At 36.8% G+C, this 17,428-nt stretch overlaps 1 protein-coding gene across 1 annotated transcript in view; it reads left to right on the top strand.

Moving 5' to 3' along the window:
- Positions 1-621: 621 nt before the first annotated feature.
- The window catches only part of FOXP2 (forkhead box P2), a 595,047-nt gene continuing 578,240 nt past the window's right edge, over positions 622-17,428 (top strand). The window contains exon 1 of the mRNA XM_050782631.1: positions 622-692. The gene's annotated coding sequence lies outside the window, so the exon portion shown is untranslated. The remainder of the gene's footprint in view (positions 693-17,428) is intronic.

The following is a 17,428-nucleotide window of genomic DNA, read 5'->3' as shown; positions in this document are numbered from 1 at the left end:
TCAGCCAGGACGCTCCGCTGCAAATCCGAACAATATTCTGCTCCGCGTTTCCCCCGCCTTAAAGAAGTTAGGGAACGGGGGGAGATAAGTGGACGGGGGGAGAAAGGCATCCTAACCAGCTGGTTCCAAACCTCTTTTTTGTATCAACGACAGTAACAACGCAAAGTAAAACAAAACAAACAAGTGGCCCGGCAGTACTTCAGAATCCTCTGCGGCATCCTGTCCCCCACCCGGCCCCTCCGAAGAGAGGCAGCCCCGTGCGCAGTGTGTGTACAGTTCGCATTGCCAACAACACGCGCGCGCGGCCGGGTGCGCGCGCCTGCCAGCGCACACTCACACACATAGACACACAGACACACACACACACACACACACACACAGATCCGGGTGGGGGGAGCGGCTGCGCGAGACAGCGCGAGCCTCCGAGAAAGCGCGAGACACACCGGCGCGTGCAGCTCCGCGGCCGCCGCTTCGCCCCAGCTCTAGCCCCGCGCGACCCGTAGCCCACCCCGGTTATTTATGCGGCGGCCGCGTCCGCCGCCTGCGGTTTCCTCGCCCCCCCCTCCCCGGGCGCGCCCCCCACTCGCGGCAGCAGCTGCCCGGACTCGCGCGTGGGTGTGTTGTTTGGGGGCTTCTGCCTTGCCGCCGCGGTGCCACCTCCTGGGACGCTGCCCACGGCGTCCCCGGTCGCGGTAAGTTTCTTGGCCCTCACTCTGGCGCGCTGCACCTCCGCACCCCACCCTGTCCCAGCCACCTCCACGCCGGGCCGGGCTGCGACTTTACTCTGCTCCGCGCTCCTCCCGTGGTGGCGACAAAGTTTCGCCCCAAAGGCAGCGCCCTGCTTGCCGGGGCGAGTGTGACATGTGTCAAATTTGGGCTCGGCGTTGGGGTCGCATTCCGGACCCAGCATCACCACTTGTTGTTCTTTTTAATTTTGCTTTGTGATAGGGGAAAAGGGGGTGGAGAGGGGAGACTTGCTGTTGGCTCACGGATGATTTTTAGTTTGGAATATGCAAAATGTTGCTTCGTCCAGAGAGACCGCGGCTGGAGAAGAATGTGTGTCGAAACACCAGATGTGTGTTTGTTTACTTTCTTCTTTTTAATTGTTTGTTGTCTTTTCCCCTTCTTCCCCGCACCCTCCCCCACCCAACCTCGGGAGAAGAAACAACAGTAAAAACATCTGGCGGTTAGAAGCTCACACTTTATTGATCCCAATGCTGACCTTTATTTACTTAGTTGGGCAAGTGCACGCTTCTCGCGTCTAAGTTGGGCACTTCAGCGTTTATCTCAGAAGTACTTCTCCGGGAAGGAGAGAGACGGAAAGGGGACACTCCTGTTTCTGGAGTCAAGAAACTCCTGGGCCCTTCTGACGCTTCGGGATAACCATGCATGGGGATAACTGCTGCCCCTGATCGCGCTTCTTTCCCTGTCCACGCGTTAGCACGACCCGCTTCCCCCGGGGTCTGGCCTGGTTTTACTTTTATTTTGCTTTGGAGAGGTCTCCTGGCTGTTTGTGGGTGGGTTTGGGGTGAAATCGCACCTCTCGGCACTTCGGGGAGGAGACGTGGGAGGAGCGCAGACACCTTTCGGAGATAGGGAGGGTTTCTCACTTGGCTGTTACCTGGAAGTCCACAGTGGCCCTGGTGGGCAGGCGGGCACAGCGCGGGACCGAACGCCCTTCGCGCTCGCGGCGGCGCACGTGCGGCGGCGGCGGCGCGGGCGGGACCCACTGGGTGGCCGCGCGCGCCGCCAGCGCGTTTTTCGCGCGCCTCTGCCCACCAGCGAGGCCGCAACACGCCCTGACACCCGACCTCAGTGCGGACCCTCACTTGCTGTGGGTGTTGGGGCCTCTCTAGAGCAGGGAGGAAAAGTTATCCTCACTATTCTCAGACTCTGGAATCTCTTAGGTAAGTCTCTTAAGGCACCTGGCGCGTGGGGTGACGCTTTGATTAGGAAGAACGTGAGGGGAAGGACGGGTGCAAGTCTGGGGATTGGAAAGTGGAGCCAGTGCGCGTTTTGCATAGGGATGAGTCAAGAGAAGTCGACCTGGCCATCGCTTGGGAGGCTGCGCAGAATCCGGAATCCCCAAAGACCTAGACCCATCTGTGTATTTGTTTATTCAGCTTTTTAACCAACAGATTTAAACCACTTAATGGACAGCTGCTATCTGTAAGGCTCATGTTCTCCCATCTACCACCCCCTTCCCCCCGCCACACACACACCTTTTTTTTTTTCTTTTTTCCATTACATGTTAAAATCCAGTAAGTTTCTTGATCTTGAGGATTATTCCTGAAGTACTCTTCGCTCCCTGGTGGGCAGGCTTTGGCCATGCAAGGTGCGCTAGGTGGCCTGGGTGAGCTCTCAGAGGAGGATGGAGGGGGAAAGGGTACGAAGGACCTGTGGGAGTGTGTAAAGTGTGTGCATATGTAGTCATCATAGATCAGGAGTGCTTAAAGAGCTACCTCCCAACATGTCCAAAGTCTACTTGGAAGAATACTTAAGTAGTAGCAGGTAAGCCCAAGGGAGAAAGTGACGTCCTATTGTCAAGCAGCTGAAGTGGACGTTTTCCAACTGGAAGTATTGGGAGAGATTTACTTTTAGAAAACAAAAGTTTGCCTGTAAGGCACATCTTTGCAGGCTCTCCTAACTTAAATAGTTTGTTTAGGCAGCAGCGGAGGCAAGAGGGATATGTTTAATAGCAAGTCTGTGTTAGAGGTCAAAACTGAAGTAAAGATGAGCTTTCAGTTATTTTTGTCTTCAAGTTTGCATTGTGGCATACCTTGGGAAATGTTTTATGTTGTCAAGGGGCCTGTTTATCTTTTCTGTCACTATGAGTAATGGATCAGTACATTTCCAGTGTACTGGATTTTTTAAATGTAGTGTTTGTTTGATGTTGTTAAACACAATTAATTTACAATTTTTATTTATTTTTATCTATATTAAAAGAGTGGGTATAAAATTATACACACTGTGATCATTAGGGTCATACAATTTCGTATCAGTTTTAGAGCTTTTTTAACTTACAAATTTGATTTGTTTGTATCTATATTAAAAGAGTGGGTACAAAATTATATACACTGTGATCATTAGGGCCAATTTAATATCAGCTTTAGAGCTTTTTAAAGGCCTCTTTTCTCTTGCCTGCTTAACTTCTTTCCTTCCTTCTTTCCTTTTATTTTTATTGCCTAACTAGACTCATATTCAGTCGTCTGTCCAGTTAAATACTTCCTGAGGATACACGCCATTCCACTGTTATCTAAAATTAAGTGAAATAAATGTTTAATTGTGATTAAATTACTAAGTTTGAAAGAGGAGACTAGAAACCTGATGAAACATCCCTGTAGGTGAGAGAGGACACTCAATTTAAAAAGATCATCTAAAAGTTCACTTTTAAGTATAAAAAAGAATGTGAGGATTTTTAAGGGAATAATTTTTAATTCAACTTAAATATATACTTTATACTTAGGTTGTTAAAATGTTACCAATATACTTCAGTGTATATTAGAATAAATACAGCAATCAAAGGAAACATAGACGTATGTTAATTGTGAACTATTTATAATGTTCAGAATTGCCTGACTCATATTTTGGGATATTGTTTTTATATAATTTATACTTGGGGTGGAAATAGGCCTTTAATTACATTATGATATGAAGAGATTTATGAAATGGTTGTGCCTGAATAAGCTGTACTTGGAGTTTCATTTCTTTGCATTTCTTATATTGCAGTGGTTTTGCTTAAAAAAAAAAATAAGATAAACTTTCGTGATTTTCTAGAAACCTAAAATAGGGAGGAAATAGTTATATGTGGCACAACATAACAGTAGAAAAAAGGTGAACATTATATGTTCATGTAATCTGTAATGACAAGTTATATTTCCTTTGTACAAGCAAAATTTCAAACACACAAAACAAGTCTCTTTGCATAGCTATTAGAATTATACTTTATGAAAAGTATATTTAAGTATGTGAAAATAACTGCATGGTTTGATTGAGATTCGTAGAGCATGTAACAGTATAGTGAATATAGTCAGAAGTTATTTACCATTTTTATTTTAACAGAAGACGTGAAGGATATAAAACTTAATTACATAAAAGGGATTTTATGTGTGACTTTTTTGGATTTCTATCTGGGTCTGCCTCATCGCCCTTGTTTGTTTTTGTGTCATGTTAAATCAGTTATTAGTTGTAATACTGATAGAATGATGAACATCATGTATTTTCTGCCTCTCTGAATTAAATTGGAAAGAGACCATTGACTTGTAAGAAGAGAATGAGATTAAGCACACAGGTCACTAAGAAGTTTTCTCAACATGATTGCTAATAGACAAAATTGTAAGTCAGAATAGTTAATTTCTGAATTAACTATTAATTCAGAAATAGTATCAATTATATTACAGTTGCTGAATATTAATTATTGGCACATTCAAGCTATTTTTTTTTTTTCTTGAACTTTGTGATGAATGGTAGTTGTCTTATTCATAAATGAATGGACCCAAAATGTTCTATTCTAACCGGTGCCAAAATTCATGCTACTTTTTGATAAAAGAAAGCCTATATCTTAAAATAGGCCTAATGAGATTTTAATATTAGCACTGACTTCAAAAGCAACTTTATTTATGTAGCTCTTAATTCATAGGGTTCTAATAAATCCAACCCAGAAAGATTCCTCTTTATATTCTTAAAGATTCTGTAAAGGTAATCCCTGTGCTTGAAACTTTAAAAAAAAAAACATGTTCCAGTGCTCATGGTCTGCAAATGATCTTATGCCTAATTCAAATTTTAAATGTTGCAGTTTAGTTTTGTTCCTTCCTTAGGTGGAATAAACATTTTCTTAGGTCCAGCTATGTATCTCTTAGTATACTTGAACTAAAGTCCTAACAATTCTATAGTCTTTATTAAATAAAATAATTTACGTTCTTGGAACATTATTTTTTTTTTTTTTTTTCATGAGTCTTAGGTCATTTTCATTGCTTTCTTATGGAGTTATTCTAGACTTTTAGCTTCCTCATTTGATTTTCAGAACTTCAAAGTGGGCCCTGTAACATTTTTAACATCTTGACTGAGCATAGTTAGAAGGGTTGTCTAAAAATGCCATCACTTTTTTTTTTTAGCCCAGCTTTGGTTATGTGAAAATTTATTATTATTGAATAACAGAAATACTCATATTGTAGGATACTCTTCCTTATAGAATATTGTTTTCTTGAAGATATTATTGCCTGTAAAATAAATGAGTGCTTCCACTTGCTTACTTCCAAGTATTTTTTAATACACCATTTTGCTCTGCTGTGTGTATTTATCCATTCCCTGCCCTAAACTTCCCAGACGAAACAAACAAGACAAAAAAGTGCCTAGCTGTGGTGAAATGTGAAGAAATAGTATGACCTAAGGAAGAGGTTAGTAGTAGAATATTGAGAAGCTGGAGAGAGTTTTTAGAGAAGATTTAGATTTCTTACGTTGCAACACTTTTAGTATTAAAATTATAAAGTAAATTTATGGGTGTACAGTGATATATTTTCAGTAGTAATATTCATGAAAGCTAGTTTTTCTTTAAACAGTTGCCTTGGTCATTTGCTGTTTCCTCAAATGTAGTATTAAGTATTGGCCTTATTGTTTTTAGGAGTATAATCTCAATTTTATAATTGGAGTGATTAGGAATTTTTATTTATCTATACAGATATTTGCCTACTAGGCTACTTAACAGTATATCTGTGCTCTAAAAGTACACTGACATCACCTCAATTTCATCTTTAATACAACATTATATTTTAATGATTTACAGCTGGATTCACTTTTACTATTTCATTTTGTAATTGTGAACTTTGTTTAGTCTCTCTAAATTGACTTGTATTTTTGTTCATTCTTCCAATTTGTCAAGTACAATTTGAATGGTTAAATTTACTCAATTTAACTAAATTTGTCTAAACTTTTTTAAAAAATACATCTATGGGGTTTAGGTTCAACCTTTTGCATTTTTTGATTATTGAAATACACATTCTTGGACCTGTACTCAAATACTGCTTGAATTTAGCTTTTGGGTTGGTTGTACCCTTCTCTCTTTCTACTGTCAACTATATCTAGAACATACCTTCCCATTATATTGATAAGTATAATATGTTATACAGAACTGATGTTTTCATTATTTTTTCTGCTGTGGCAAGTTATTTTCGTTAGCAAGAGTGAATATAATTTGAATGTTGAAAAGCACATTGCTGTGAAGAAAATGAATTCCCAGTGGTTTAAGAGATTGCAGCATTTTTTAAGTTTATTAATATTCTGCAATTTCCTTTAATTTCCTTCATGAAAGACTTGAAATATACGTTGTGTTGTTAATGTTGGTTTAAAATTTATTTAAGTTTTTAATGTATCCTCTTAAAGATTTTTCTAACAGAAGTCTAAAAGATTATACCATTAGAATGTCTGAAGGTGTTTTTTTTTTTTTTAGCAGGTTAAGGAAATTAACTTTGAATTCCCCAAAGAAAGGATGCTGCGCTAGAAATATCTTAAAAATTTTCTGGTATTTAATTTTATGTTTATTTGATGGCATTCTCTGTGAAAGTTTTCTTTATTATTTTAGCTTTTTATCATTTTAGTACACACACCCAACGATAGCCATCATTTTGCAACTTTTCCTCAACCTTAAAAAAAAAAAAAAAACTTTCTTAAAATGTATTTTAGGGGTAGGAAAAAATCAGTGGTAGACATATTTTGGAGAAAGCACTTATAAAATTTCTCACTGGCAGATAGTGAGGAAAAACTTACAGTACACTAATCCAAATATCTTAACATCTTAACATATGTAGACTGTCATAAAATCATCTAATTTTTTTTTTAAAAAAGATCCCCAACATCTTTAAGAACCATTCCTCACTATTACCTCACCCAAATTTATGTTCCAGGATTTGGTTGATCTATGTCTGTATGCCTGTAGCTAACTCTTCACTTCCTTTTTTTTTTCAATTTTTTTCCTTATGGAATCTACCTTTAGTTTAACTAAATGGCAACAAAAAATGATCTTCTTCTATATATACAGTTTGTACAGCCACTGCTACCAATCTGGTCAGATACACCATCATCTCCTACTTGAACTGCTGCAATAACTACTTAGTTGATCTTGCTTCTTCTCCCTCCAGGCACCACAGTTTATTCTCCACACAGCAGAGCGATCTTTTGAAAATATAGCTGTGTTCCTCTCGTATAAGCCTTCCAAAAGCTTCTTATGTCTCTCAGAATAAAAGAGATGTTACATAAGGTATTGTTGTTTTTTCTCTTATTTGGCCTGCTGTGTACATACAAACCTCCTTGATATTCCTAAAAGCAAGATAAGCTGACTCCTACTCCAGAGCTTTTCTCTGGAATGATCTATCCTCCTGTATCTTCACTAACTTCAGGAGGTCTCTGCTCAAACGTAGCCTTGTTAGAGAAGCCTTCTCTAACTGCTCAGTATAAAGTAACAAATCCTCATGGATCACTCTATTTACCTTTAGCATATTTTATTTTTCTTCATAGTACTATCATTAACTGACGTTTGGAAAACATGTTTATTTAACATCTTTTCCCCCAATGACATGTAGGTTCCATGGAGCCAGGGATTTTGTTTGGCCTTGATTTAACTCAATACTTAGAATAGTGCCTGGCACTTGGGAAGAGCCCCGTAAGTAAATGTCGAATGAAGGAATGAATGTTTCATAGGAGGCCAAAGAAGTTACTTCCATCTATATCATTGCATAGCTTGCTTTGAAATTACTTTTTATTTTTTATCCTACACCCATTTTATATCATATCACATTGGGAAACACTGTTTGTTATTGGCAAAGTCATGGCTCTCATCTCAGGTGAGTATACTTCAAGTTCCGCTTTCTGTATCCTCTTTTTAAATTCTTGATCTGAGAAACAACATTATGCTTAAATTTTGAAAGTTGTGAGTGGATATTTGTGATTTTGGACAACAAACTTTTAGTAGTTCAGTGCTCTAATATAATAATGTTTACCAAAAGTTAAACTGATGGATTTGATCATAAAATTCATCATTATACCTTAATATGAATAGAATTAAGTGTATGTAAATATTTCTAATGGGTACACTATGAATACAGTAAGGACAAGCCAAGTATTTCTGTTATTTTCTGTGGGGAAAGATGGAGGGAAATGGGTCAAATCAAGATCTCTTCTGGGATTTATAACCACATTTAGATAGCTTTACTTCTTTGCATTGGAAAACATACTGTAAGTTTACAAATTCTGTTTTCTTTCTTTCTTTCTTTCAGTATATATTCTTAAACAGACCAGATTAAAGATTTATGATTTGATGAAAACTCCAAGTCTTTAAAGTTAAAATCCCACTCTTTAGCTTGCTCAAATTGCTTTTGGATACGAAGGCATGAATAAGTGATACAGCCCTCCATATAACACCACACTAATACACAAATATTTTCTTAGAAGCATAATGCCCTACAGATCTCCCTCTCACATACTTTTTCATATTTAAAATTTCACTAACTTGCTCAGAAATTTTATTCTAAATGTCTTGAGAATATGAAAAGGAGTCTATAATCTTTTCTGTTGATGATGAAGGAGGATGTCTCTCTTACCCTACTTCCTTTCTTCCTTTCATTTTTCTCCTTCCTTTTTTCCTTCCACAGACTGAAAATAATTCTGATATACCACTAGTGATATGTGGCCCTTGGGAAACTTAAGCTAGACAATGTGGGTTTTATACATAATTACACCTCTTTTCCTCTTTTAAAAAATTATTTTTACTTTTTTCTTTTGAGACAGAGTCTCACTCTATTGACCAGGCTGGAGTGCAATGGAGGGATCATAGCTCATGGTAGCCTTGCCCTCCTGGGCTCAAGTGATCCTCCCACCTCAGCCTCTGCAGTAACTGGGACCACAAGCACACCATCAAGCCTCACTGAATTTTTAAAATTTTATAAAGATGGGATCTCGCTATGTTGTCCAGGTTGGTGTAAAACAAAACAAAACAAAACACTATTAACTCACACCTTCCGCTCCCATTCCCCTGCCCCTTAAATGCCCATTGTCCTCCACGTTGCGACCTGGCTATTTCAAATCTCACTGCACTCTCCTTTCCTTGTTCCAAGTAGGAAATTGTACATTAAAGGACATATATGATAATAATAATGCATATTAAGACTGAGAATGAAGATGAATAGTTCTGAAAAGTATCTAGTTATTATCCCACATAGTTAAATAGCCAGCATGGTTTACTACAAAGAGTAATCCATGTTGAGTGCCGAGAGACTTGCATTCTGGTACTATACCTGTCTATAACTATTGGGTGATATTGGATGAGTCATTTTCTCTAAAAGATACTACAGTAGCTTTCAAATTACTTCCAATTAAAACATTTTAAGAAATGCATGGAATCAAATCTAAAGCTATTCATATAACAAGTTTTCTTTGTGCTACCCCATGAACATACACTGAAGAATGAGAGAAGCTATTTCCTAAAATAAAAACTATTTAAACAAAGAAAAATTACCACAGTCACTTTGCTAGTGAAGCTCAAAGGGCTGAGTTAAATTTTTAAAGGGTTTGTTTTTTTTTTTTTTTTCCAGCTGTCTTATCCTAATAGGTATCTTAAGATCATTCCCCTCCTTCCCAGTCAGAAATGGACCCTCCCCTTATTTAGACAGAATGGTAAGACAGTGAGAGAAGGTAGAGTGCATGTGGAGTTGATCACATTAGGATTAAGAAACATAAATAACCACCTGGCATTCTTTTCTCTGAAGCTTATATCATTACCATCCATAAATACTAATTTATTCACAATGTTGTGTTGGTCCTGTGCTCATTTATATATGTAGCTGTTGGTGGCACCAATCGAGAAATCAAGTGGGGAGTGGATAAGCTTTTTGATAAACTTTGCCTTTTTAAAATTAGAGCTCTCCTTTTTAATGGACTTCACATGCACAGACATACATATTTATAACCCACAAAGAATATTGGCCACCACATTGTCCAGTCTATGCCTTGTGCTACATTAGAAGGAAACACAACTCCAACTATAGGAGTGCAGCATATCTTTGCTGTAGTTTGGCTTAATGGGAATGGCGCAGGGGTTTTATACAGTGTACCACATAAGAAGTTTTGACCTAAATCTCTTGAGACATCTTTCTTCTTCCCTTTGGGTCTGACAAAACATATATTTAGAGCTTCATCTAGGTTGTTTTTTTCCCTGCTTTGCTGTCCCAGTCCCCATCACGTGACATATACATCATGCGACATATACATACCTCTTGAATTGTGGGAAGGCTACGTTCCTTGTCACTATCAGCTCACTGTGCAGATTCAGCACAACCAAGGAAAGCTGGGGATGATAATTATGGTAGTTTTTAGCAGTGATGTAAGCTTTCAGATACTCATACATTTCAATGCATTTTACGTTATTAAATGTTATAGAGAATGTTTACTCTTATAACTAAAAATGAAATTAACTCAACAGTCTGACTTTGTTGTCCCAAATAAAATGGTTTTAAAACTTTATTGTCTTGATCAGTTTATAATATTTCTTTACTTCCAAAAAAGTATGCCTTTGAGTTGCCCTTTTATCCCTTCTAACTTTGCTTCCTTGTAATTTTCAGTAATGTCAAGACATCCCTAATCCTACATGTCTGATGTTCAAAATATTCTACACACAGTAAAAAGGCAGTGCAATTTGTTATTTATAATTGGTATTAGATTTTACATCTTTTCTCTTTGATATCTTCCTAATTGTGTCCTGAAAACATCTCATTCCCATTGGGCTGAAATAATGCCGAATTCTAAAATACGAATAAGTATATGCACATACTTATTCATATTATATTAAAGGAACATCATTATTATAAGGTTTGTTTTTATTTTAAAAACGACTCATTTTTTGGCGATATAAGAGCAAAGTTTAAGTGCAGCTGCACAATACTCTAGAATATGGTAATAAAATACAGATATATAAGTAATACAAAAGTTTAATGTTTATCTTCTTATTCCTAGAATTACATTTCTTATGGGAGACTATTTTAAACATAGAATGTGATGAGTAGTCTTATGTTTACATGTTAACTATTCATGAAACAGTGGAAATGCTAATTATTATAAAAAGCAAGTTGTTTATACATTTGACATTTCATTTTAAAATAATACTTTGATTACTATATTGTAGAAATGATGCTGATAATTTTCTCTCAAAATATTTACTTTTATTATGGTTTATTAATTACACAAGCCATATTTTAATTACTCATCTTTATAATTGTTTTAAGCTCTTTCATCATTTTTTAATTAAAGATTGTTTCCATATGGTAAAATTCACCCCCTTTTTGTGTACAGTTCTTTATATTTTGACAAACATATAGTTGTATAATCACTACCGCAACTGAGATACAGAATAGTTGCATAATCCTTCAGATTTCTTCGTAGGGATTTTATTCAACCCTTCCTCCCACCATCTAGTCCCTGGTAACTGCTAATCTGTTTTATGTCTCTATAGTTTCGTCTTTTCAAGTCTGTTATATAAACAGAGTCATAGGGTAGGTAGCTTTTGGAGTCAGGCATCTGTCACTTAGCATAATGCATTTGAGATTCATTTATATTGTTGTGTATATCATTTTTGCCTTTGCAAGTATATAGTTGCTTTTTCCTTAAGAGCTTAGAATCTTCCTCTTGTTTTCATTCAAGTAAGTTTTTATATAGCCTTAAGTTACATTTTGGCTTATTAGCTGTTGCTTGGCTTATAAACAAAAAGAGAGATTTTACTGGTTAATAATTTCTAAAAATTTAATCTTGAGATCTTCACCATAGTTCTCCACCTTCCATTCCCACTTGCACCCAGCCTCTCTTTTGCTCTCATACTTGCTTTCCTTGTTCCCACAGGTGTTTGTTTTTCAGGTCATTTTCACTCCTTGTCCACTGATTGACTGATTGACATAAGACCCAGTCAGATTGCTAGTTCTTATAGAAGAAGCTCATTGTTAACTGTTTAATAATGTTCTTTCACTTATTCATTCATTTAATCATTGTGCATTGATCAATTTCTGTTAATGGCAAAACAAATTATTGAAGAATCCTAGAATTGAAAGGAAACTTTGAGATCGTGAAATTATTTTCTAATCTTCCTCCCAAGTCAGATGAGAGGTAGAGATAGAAGTCTAGGAATCTTTGTCCAGGAGTCTTTGTCAAATTGCCTATGAGACATAGAGCATGAAAAGTGGGGATAACAAGAGAGATAAATAAAATATATAGACAGGCTGCCAAGAACAAATTGTTAGTTTGAAAATGCTAAGCTGAAATGTAACAGAAACCAGGGAGGCAATAAGCCTAGATAAATTGGCCAGGGGTTTGTTTTTTAGGGACAGTTGTGAACAGTGTAAAGACATATGAACATGAAGGAGGGAATACTCATTACCTTATCTCTGGCTGATGACTTTCAAAAACATAGGTAGTGGCATCACATTTCCTCATTTACAATTATATTACAAAGCTGTGGTAATCAAAACAGTATGGTACTGGCCTAAAATCAGACACATAGACCAGTGGAACAAAATAGAGAGCCTGGAAATAAATCCAAATACATATGGTCAACTAATTTTTTAATTTTTGAAAAGGACACAAAGAAGACACAATGGGGAAAGTATAATCTATTCAATAAATGGTGCTGGGAAAAGTGGATTTCTGCATGCAGAAGAATGAAATTGGACCCTTATCTTACACCAGATACAAAAGTCAACTCAAAATGGATAAAAGATCTACATATAGGACTAGAAATTATAAAACTCCTAGAAGAGAACATAGGAGAAAGACTGTTGGCCTTGGCAGTGATTTTTTTTGGATGTCACACCAAAAGCTCAGGCTACAAAAATGAAAATAAATAAATGGGACAACTAAAAAGTTGCACAGCAAAGGCATCAGTTAACAAAGTGAAATGGCAGTCTACAGACTGGGAAAAATATTTGCAAATTTTATCTCTGGTAAAAGGTTAATATCCAAAATTTTAAAAGAACTCATATAACTAGGCCGGGCACAGTGGTTCATGCCTGTAATCCCTGCACTTTGGGAGGCCGAGGTAGGTGGAATGCTTGATCCCAGGAGTTCAAGACCAGCCTGGGCAGCATGGTGAAACCGTGTCTCTACAAAAACTACAAAAATTAGCTGGGCATGGTGGCATGTGTTTGTGATCCCAGCTACTTAGGAGGCTGGGGTAGGAGGATCGCTTAAGCCCAGGAGGTTGAGGCTGCAGTGAACTGTGATTAGCCCACTGCACTCCACCATGGGCGACAGAGCATGACTCTGTCTCAACAGACAAACAAACAAACAAACAAAAAACCAGAAAAAAACCACTCATACAACTCAGCAGTAGAGAAACAATCAGATTTTAAAATAACAAAGACCTGAATAGACATTTATCCAAAGAAGACAAAGAAATGGCCAACAGGTATATGAAACGGTGCCCAACATTATAAATCATTAGCGCAATGCAAATCAGAACCATTGTGAGATATCTCACACCTGTTAGGATGGCTACTATCAAAAAGTCATAAGATAACAAATGTTGTGCTCGTGTATAGAAAAGGCACCTCTCGTCTGCTTTAGTGTGAATGTAGATTGGTATTCTCATTATGGAAAACAATATGGAGGTTTCTAAGAAAATTAAAAATAGAACTACTGTATGACCCACCAATCCCTCTTATAGGCATATACCCAAAGGAAGTGAAATCATCACCCCATGAAGATACCTGCACTCATATGCTCATTGCCGTATTATTCACGGGAGCCAAGATATGGAAATAAGTGTTCATCAACAAATGAATGGATAAAGAAACTGTGGTGTATTTCGTTTTTCCTTGGTTTCTGTGGAACATTGGTTCCAGGACCTCCCTTGGACACCAGAATCCAAGGATGCTCAAGTCTCTGATATAAAATGGTGTAGTGTTTGTGGGAATGGGGCTTGAAGAGGAAATGGGGAGATGTAGGTCAGAGGGTACAAAGTCACAGATATGTAGGATGAATAAGTCTAAAGATCTAATATACAACATGAGGGTTTTGGGTAATAAAATTGGGATTCATTTAACTGAGAAGATTTTAGCTAGGGCTGCCAGCAAATCAAAATGGATGACTACTTGAGATAATATGTTAATTTGCTTCACTATAGTAATCTTTCTACTGTCTATGTATATTCCATAATATCATGTTGTATACTTTAAAAATGCACAATAAAATTTATTTTAAAAAACCTGCCATGAGCAAAGAACTTGTTTTTGTAATGTCTAATATTTGAAAAAATTTAATTGATACAAAGTTCTTCCTTGCAGTGAATTGGACTCAATTAGCCATTATTTTTAGCTCTGTGCTTTATATTTACACAGGATGTTTACATAGACAACTTTTTAGACATCTGAAAAATTTTCATTTCCTCAAAATTTGTTCTTATGCTGAATAAGTCGTTTCTTCAGTTATTCTTTATGTATTAATATTCATATTTGCTAAAAATCCATATTTGCTGAAGTTTTCCTTTAAAATGTTGTGTCCAGAACTAAACACCATACTATAAGTGTGGCCTAATACAGAAATATTAAAACTTCATCTCAATTTTTCTCTAACAGATGTGTTACATTGTTAATGAAACAAACTTATTTTTTAATAAATTGCAATTAATATACCATCTGAATAATTTGTTCTTAAAGTAAGATTGTATCTCCATTAAATTTTTGTTTTATAAGTTCAGTTATCCAGCATGTAAAGATTTTGAAGAAATTCTAATTCTTTTATTTATGTTAGCAATTGTGTCATCCATAATTGTGATTAATACATTTTATAGTTTTGCTCAATTATTTTAAGAATATTGAGCAGAACGTGGTTAAGAATAGAGCCTTTTTCATTTCTAGTGGGGGTGTACTCCTTCACTTGTGTTAATCCTTTGGATGTGATTGTTTAGCTACTGATATATATTTGAAATTTTAATGGCTAACATTTATTGAGCAGTTAGTTTAGGCACTTTTCTAAGCACTTTATGTGTATAAATTCATTTAATCCTCATAATCTCTTTATACAAATGTTGTTACCCCCATTTTATGAATGGCAAGACTGAGTCACAGATTGTCAACTGTGAAAGGTCTGAGATTTACTCTATTTGCAAACAAGCAAATTAACCAGCCCATGTTTTGTTGATGCTCAGGAAACAAGACTCCTGAGTCAGAGACAGGACTTTATTACTAATAGTATAGCAAGCAGCATGAGTTTCATGTTTGTTTTTGTGCCCTTGTCCCCAGGTCCCACAGGAGCTCTGTAGAGTCTCGGGTTGATGTTTCACCTTCAACAAGTTGTGTCACAAATGAGGAACCCCATGTTTAGGAGGCCCAGTCTTCTATGATGGACTATAAGCAAATTTACTCTTTCAGAGGGTATTCCAAGGCTGTTTCCTAGGCAAAAGATAGTCCAGAACAAAAACTGCCAGTGCTTCTCCTAACGAGACATGCAGAAACAGGAGAGACCCATGGAAATTTGCCTCTCACTCCAGTCATTAAGAAAGTTGTCTGAAATTACACAAATAGTAAGTTGATTTACTCCAAGTTGGCCATGACAGTCTTTCTCCATACTTTTCTTGGTCCAGATATTGTGCAGCTAAGACATTTCTCTAATCTACTTATCTAGTAACAGTGTCAGAAAAGGAAACAAGGTTTGGCATGGATTATTTTTAACAAGTCTATGGCAGGTTTTTAGAAAATTTTTAAGTGCTCACAAACCATCTGTTTAATAACCTGCTCTAGAATTTTGTTGGGGAATAGTGTCATGTTCACTGATCTTCATTTTCTAGAATCCTTTTACCTTAAAAAAATGAGAACATTTGCCCTCCTTATGTATTATGTCTGTTTTCCTCTTGTTTGTAACTCTTCCAAGGTTATCAACTGTGGTTCTGTGATAATATTTACAAGCCTTGAAGCTGTAATCTATTGGTTGTGTATACCTGGACTTACTTAAAGTGACTCATTGTCCTCTTAATTGTTGAGCTTTAATTTCTGATTTTTCTTATTAATCTTATTTGATTTTCCATTTCAGCTTCAACATTTTGCATGTGTGTGTGTCTAGAAGGCAAAAAACATGCAGGATTCAAGTTCTGTTTCATCTCAGTTATCTCGTGATAATCATGGTCACCAAACAGTAGATCATCCCTTAGTTAATAATTTTTCCATACCTAAATAAGATCTTGAAATGTCCTTAATTTTTTTTGTCTATTGCATCTCATTTTGAGCATTTATTAAATCTTTGAACCATGTTTTTATACTATTTCTTGCCATGGATGTCACTTCTAAGGTTGAAGAATCCTTGTATAACTCTTGGTTTCTTTGGATATTTTCTAATTTTTTCTTTGGTACTGTTTTCTGAGTTGGAAGGGTCATTATTTTACTTTAATAATTTATAATTTCAATAGATGAGATGTCCCAAACCCTTACTGATTTTAGAATTTTATGCTGAGCCATCATATATGACGGGTTCACAAAATTTTTTCTGTAAAGGTCTCTATAGTAAATGATACAGGCTTTTTGGACCATTGGTCTCTATTGCAACACTTTCTCACTGCCATGACACTATAAAAGCGGTTATGGACGATACCTAAATGAATGACTGTGCCTGTGTTCCAGAAATGTTTATTTATGGACACTTAAATTTCATATAATTTTCATATTTAATGAAATATTCTTCTCTTGATTTCTATTCAACCATTTAAACATACAAAAAAAAATCCCATTCTTACCTCACTATTCATTCAATATCAGGCAGTGGGCTAGCTCTAACCCATGGACTGTGTTCTGCTACACACACACACACACACACACACACACACACCCCAATGGTTATCATATAAATATAGACATATCTTTTAAATCTCTGTCTCTGAAATCCATGCCACATTTCATCCATGTGCTTGGAATTATGGGCTTAACATTAACATGGACTTCCAAAAATTCTTTCACAAGCTCTTCCTTGAAATAGTTCTTCCCTTTTCAATGCAATTAATTCTAAAGTAGTAGGTCTCAGAGAGAAGAAATTATCAGTAAGTAAATAAGTTGTTCAATGCTTGACTTTGGTATCATTAGTATTACAATATAAATTTGGATAATAAAGTACAATGACCAGCTGAATCTTCAGAGATCTACATAGTGAACCACAAATAACAAGTACATAATTTTACCAGAGGTCATGGCTGAACAAAAATGTCAGAAATGTCTCCAGACAGGTAATAGAGTCATGAAGCTTCAGAAACAGCATTGGCAACATTAAGTAAGAGACAAAGCTTTGTCACAATCCAGAGGTTTTTATGTGTTCTTTGTTAAGTCAGGACATGGGTAGCCCATAGGCCCAGGGTACAATTAGATGAGTGAAGTATCTGGCTGGAATGGGACATTGGAAAGCTGATTACACCAGGGCT

This window comes from Macaca thibetana, chromosome 3 (genome assembly GCF_024542745.1).
Source record: "Macaca thibetana thibetana isolate TM-01 chromosome 3, ASM2454274v1, whole genome shotgun sequence".
NCBI classification, from domain to species: domain Eukaryota; kingdom Metazoa; phylum Chordata; class Mammalia; order Primates; family Cercopithecidae; genus Macaca; species Macaca thibetana.
Note: the sequence above shows the minus strand (reverse complement) of the source record. Positions and strands in the feature narration are given on the sequence as shown.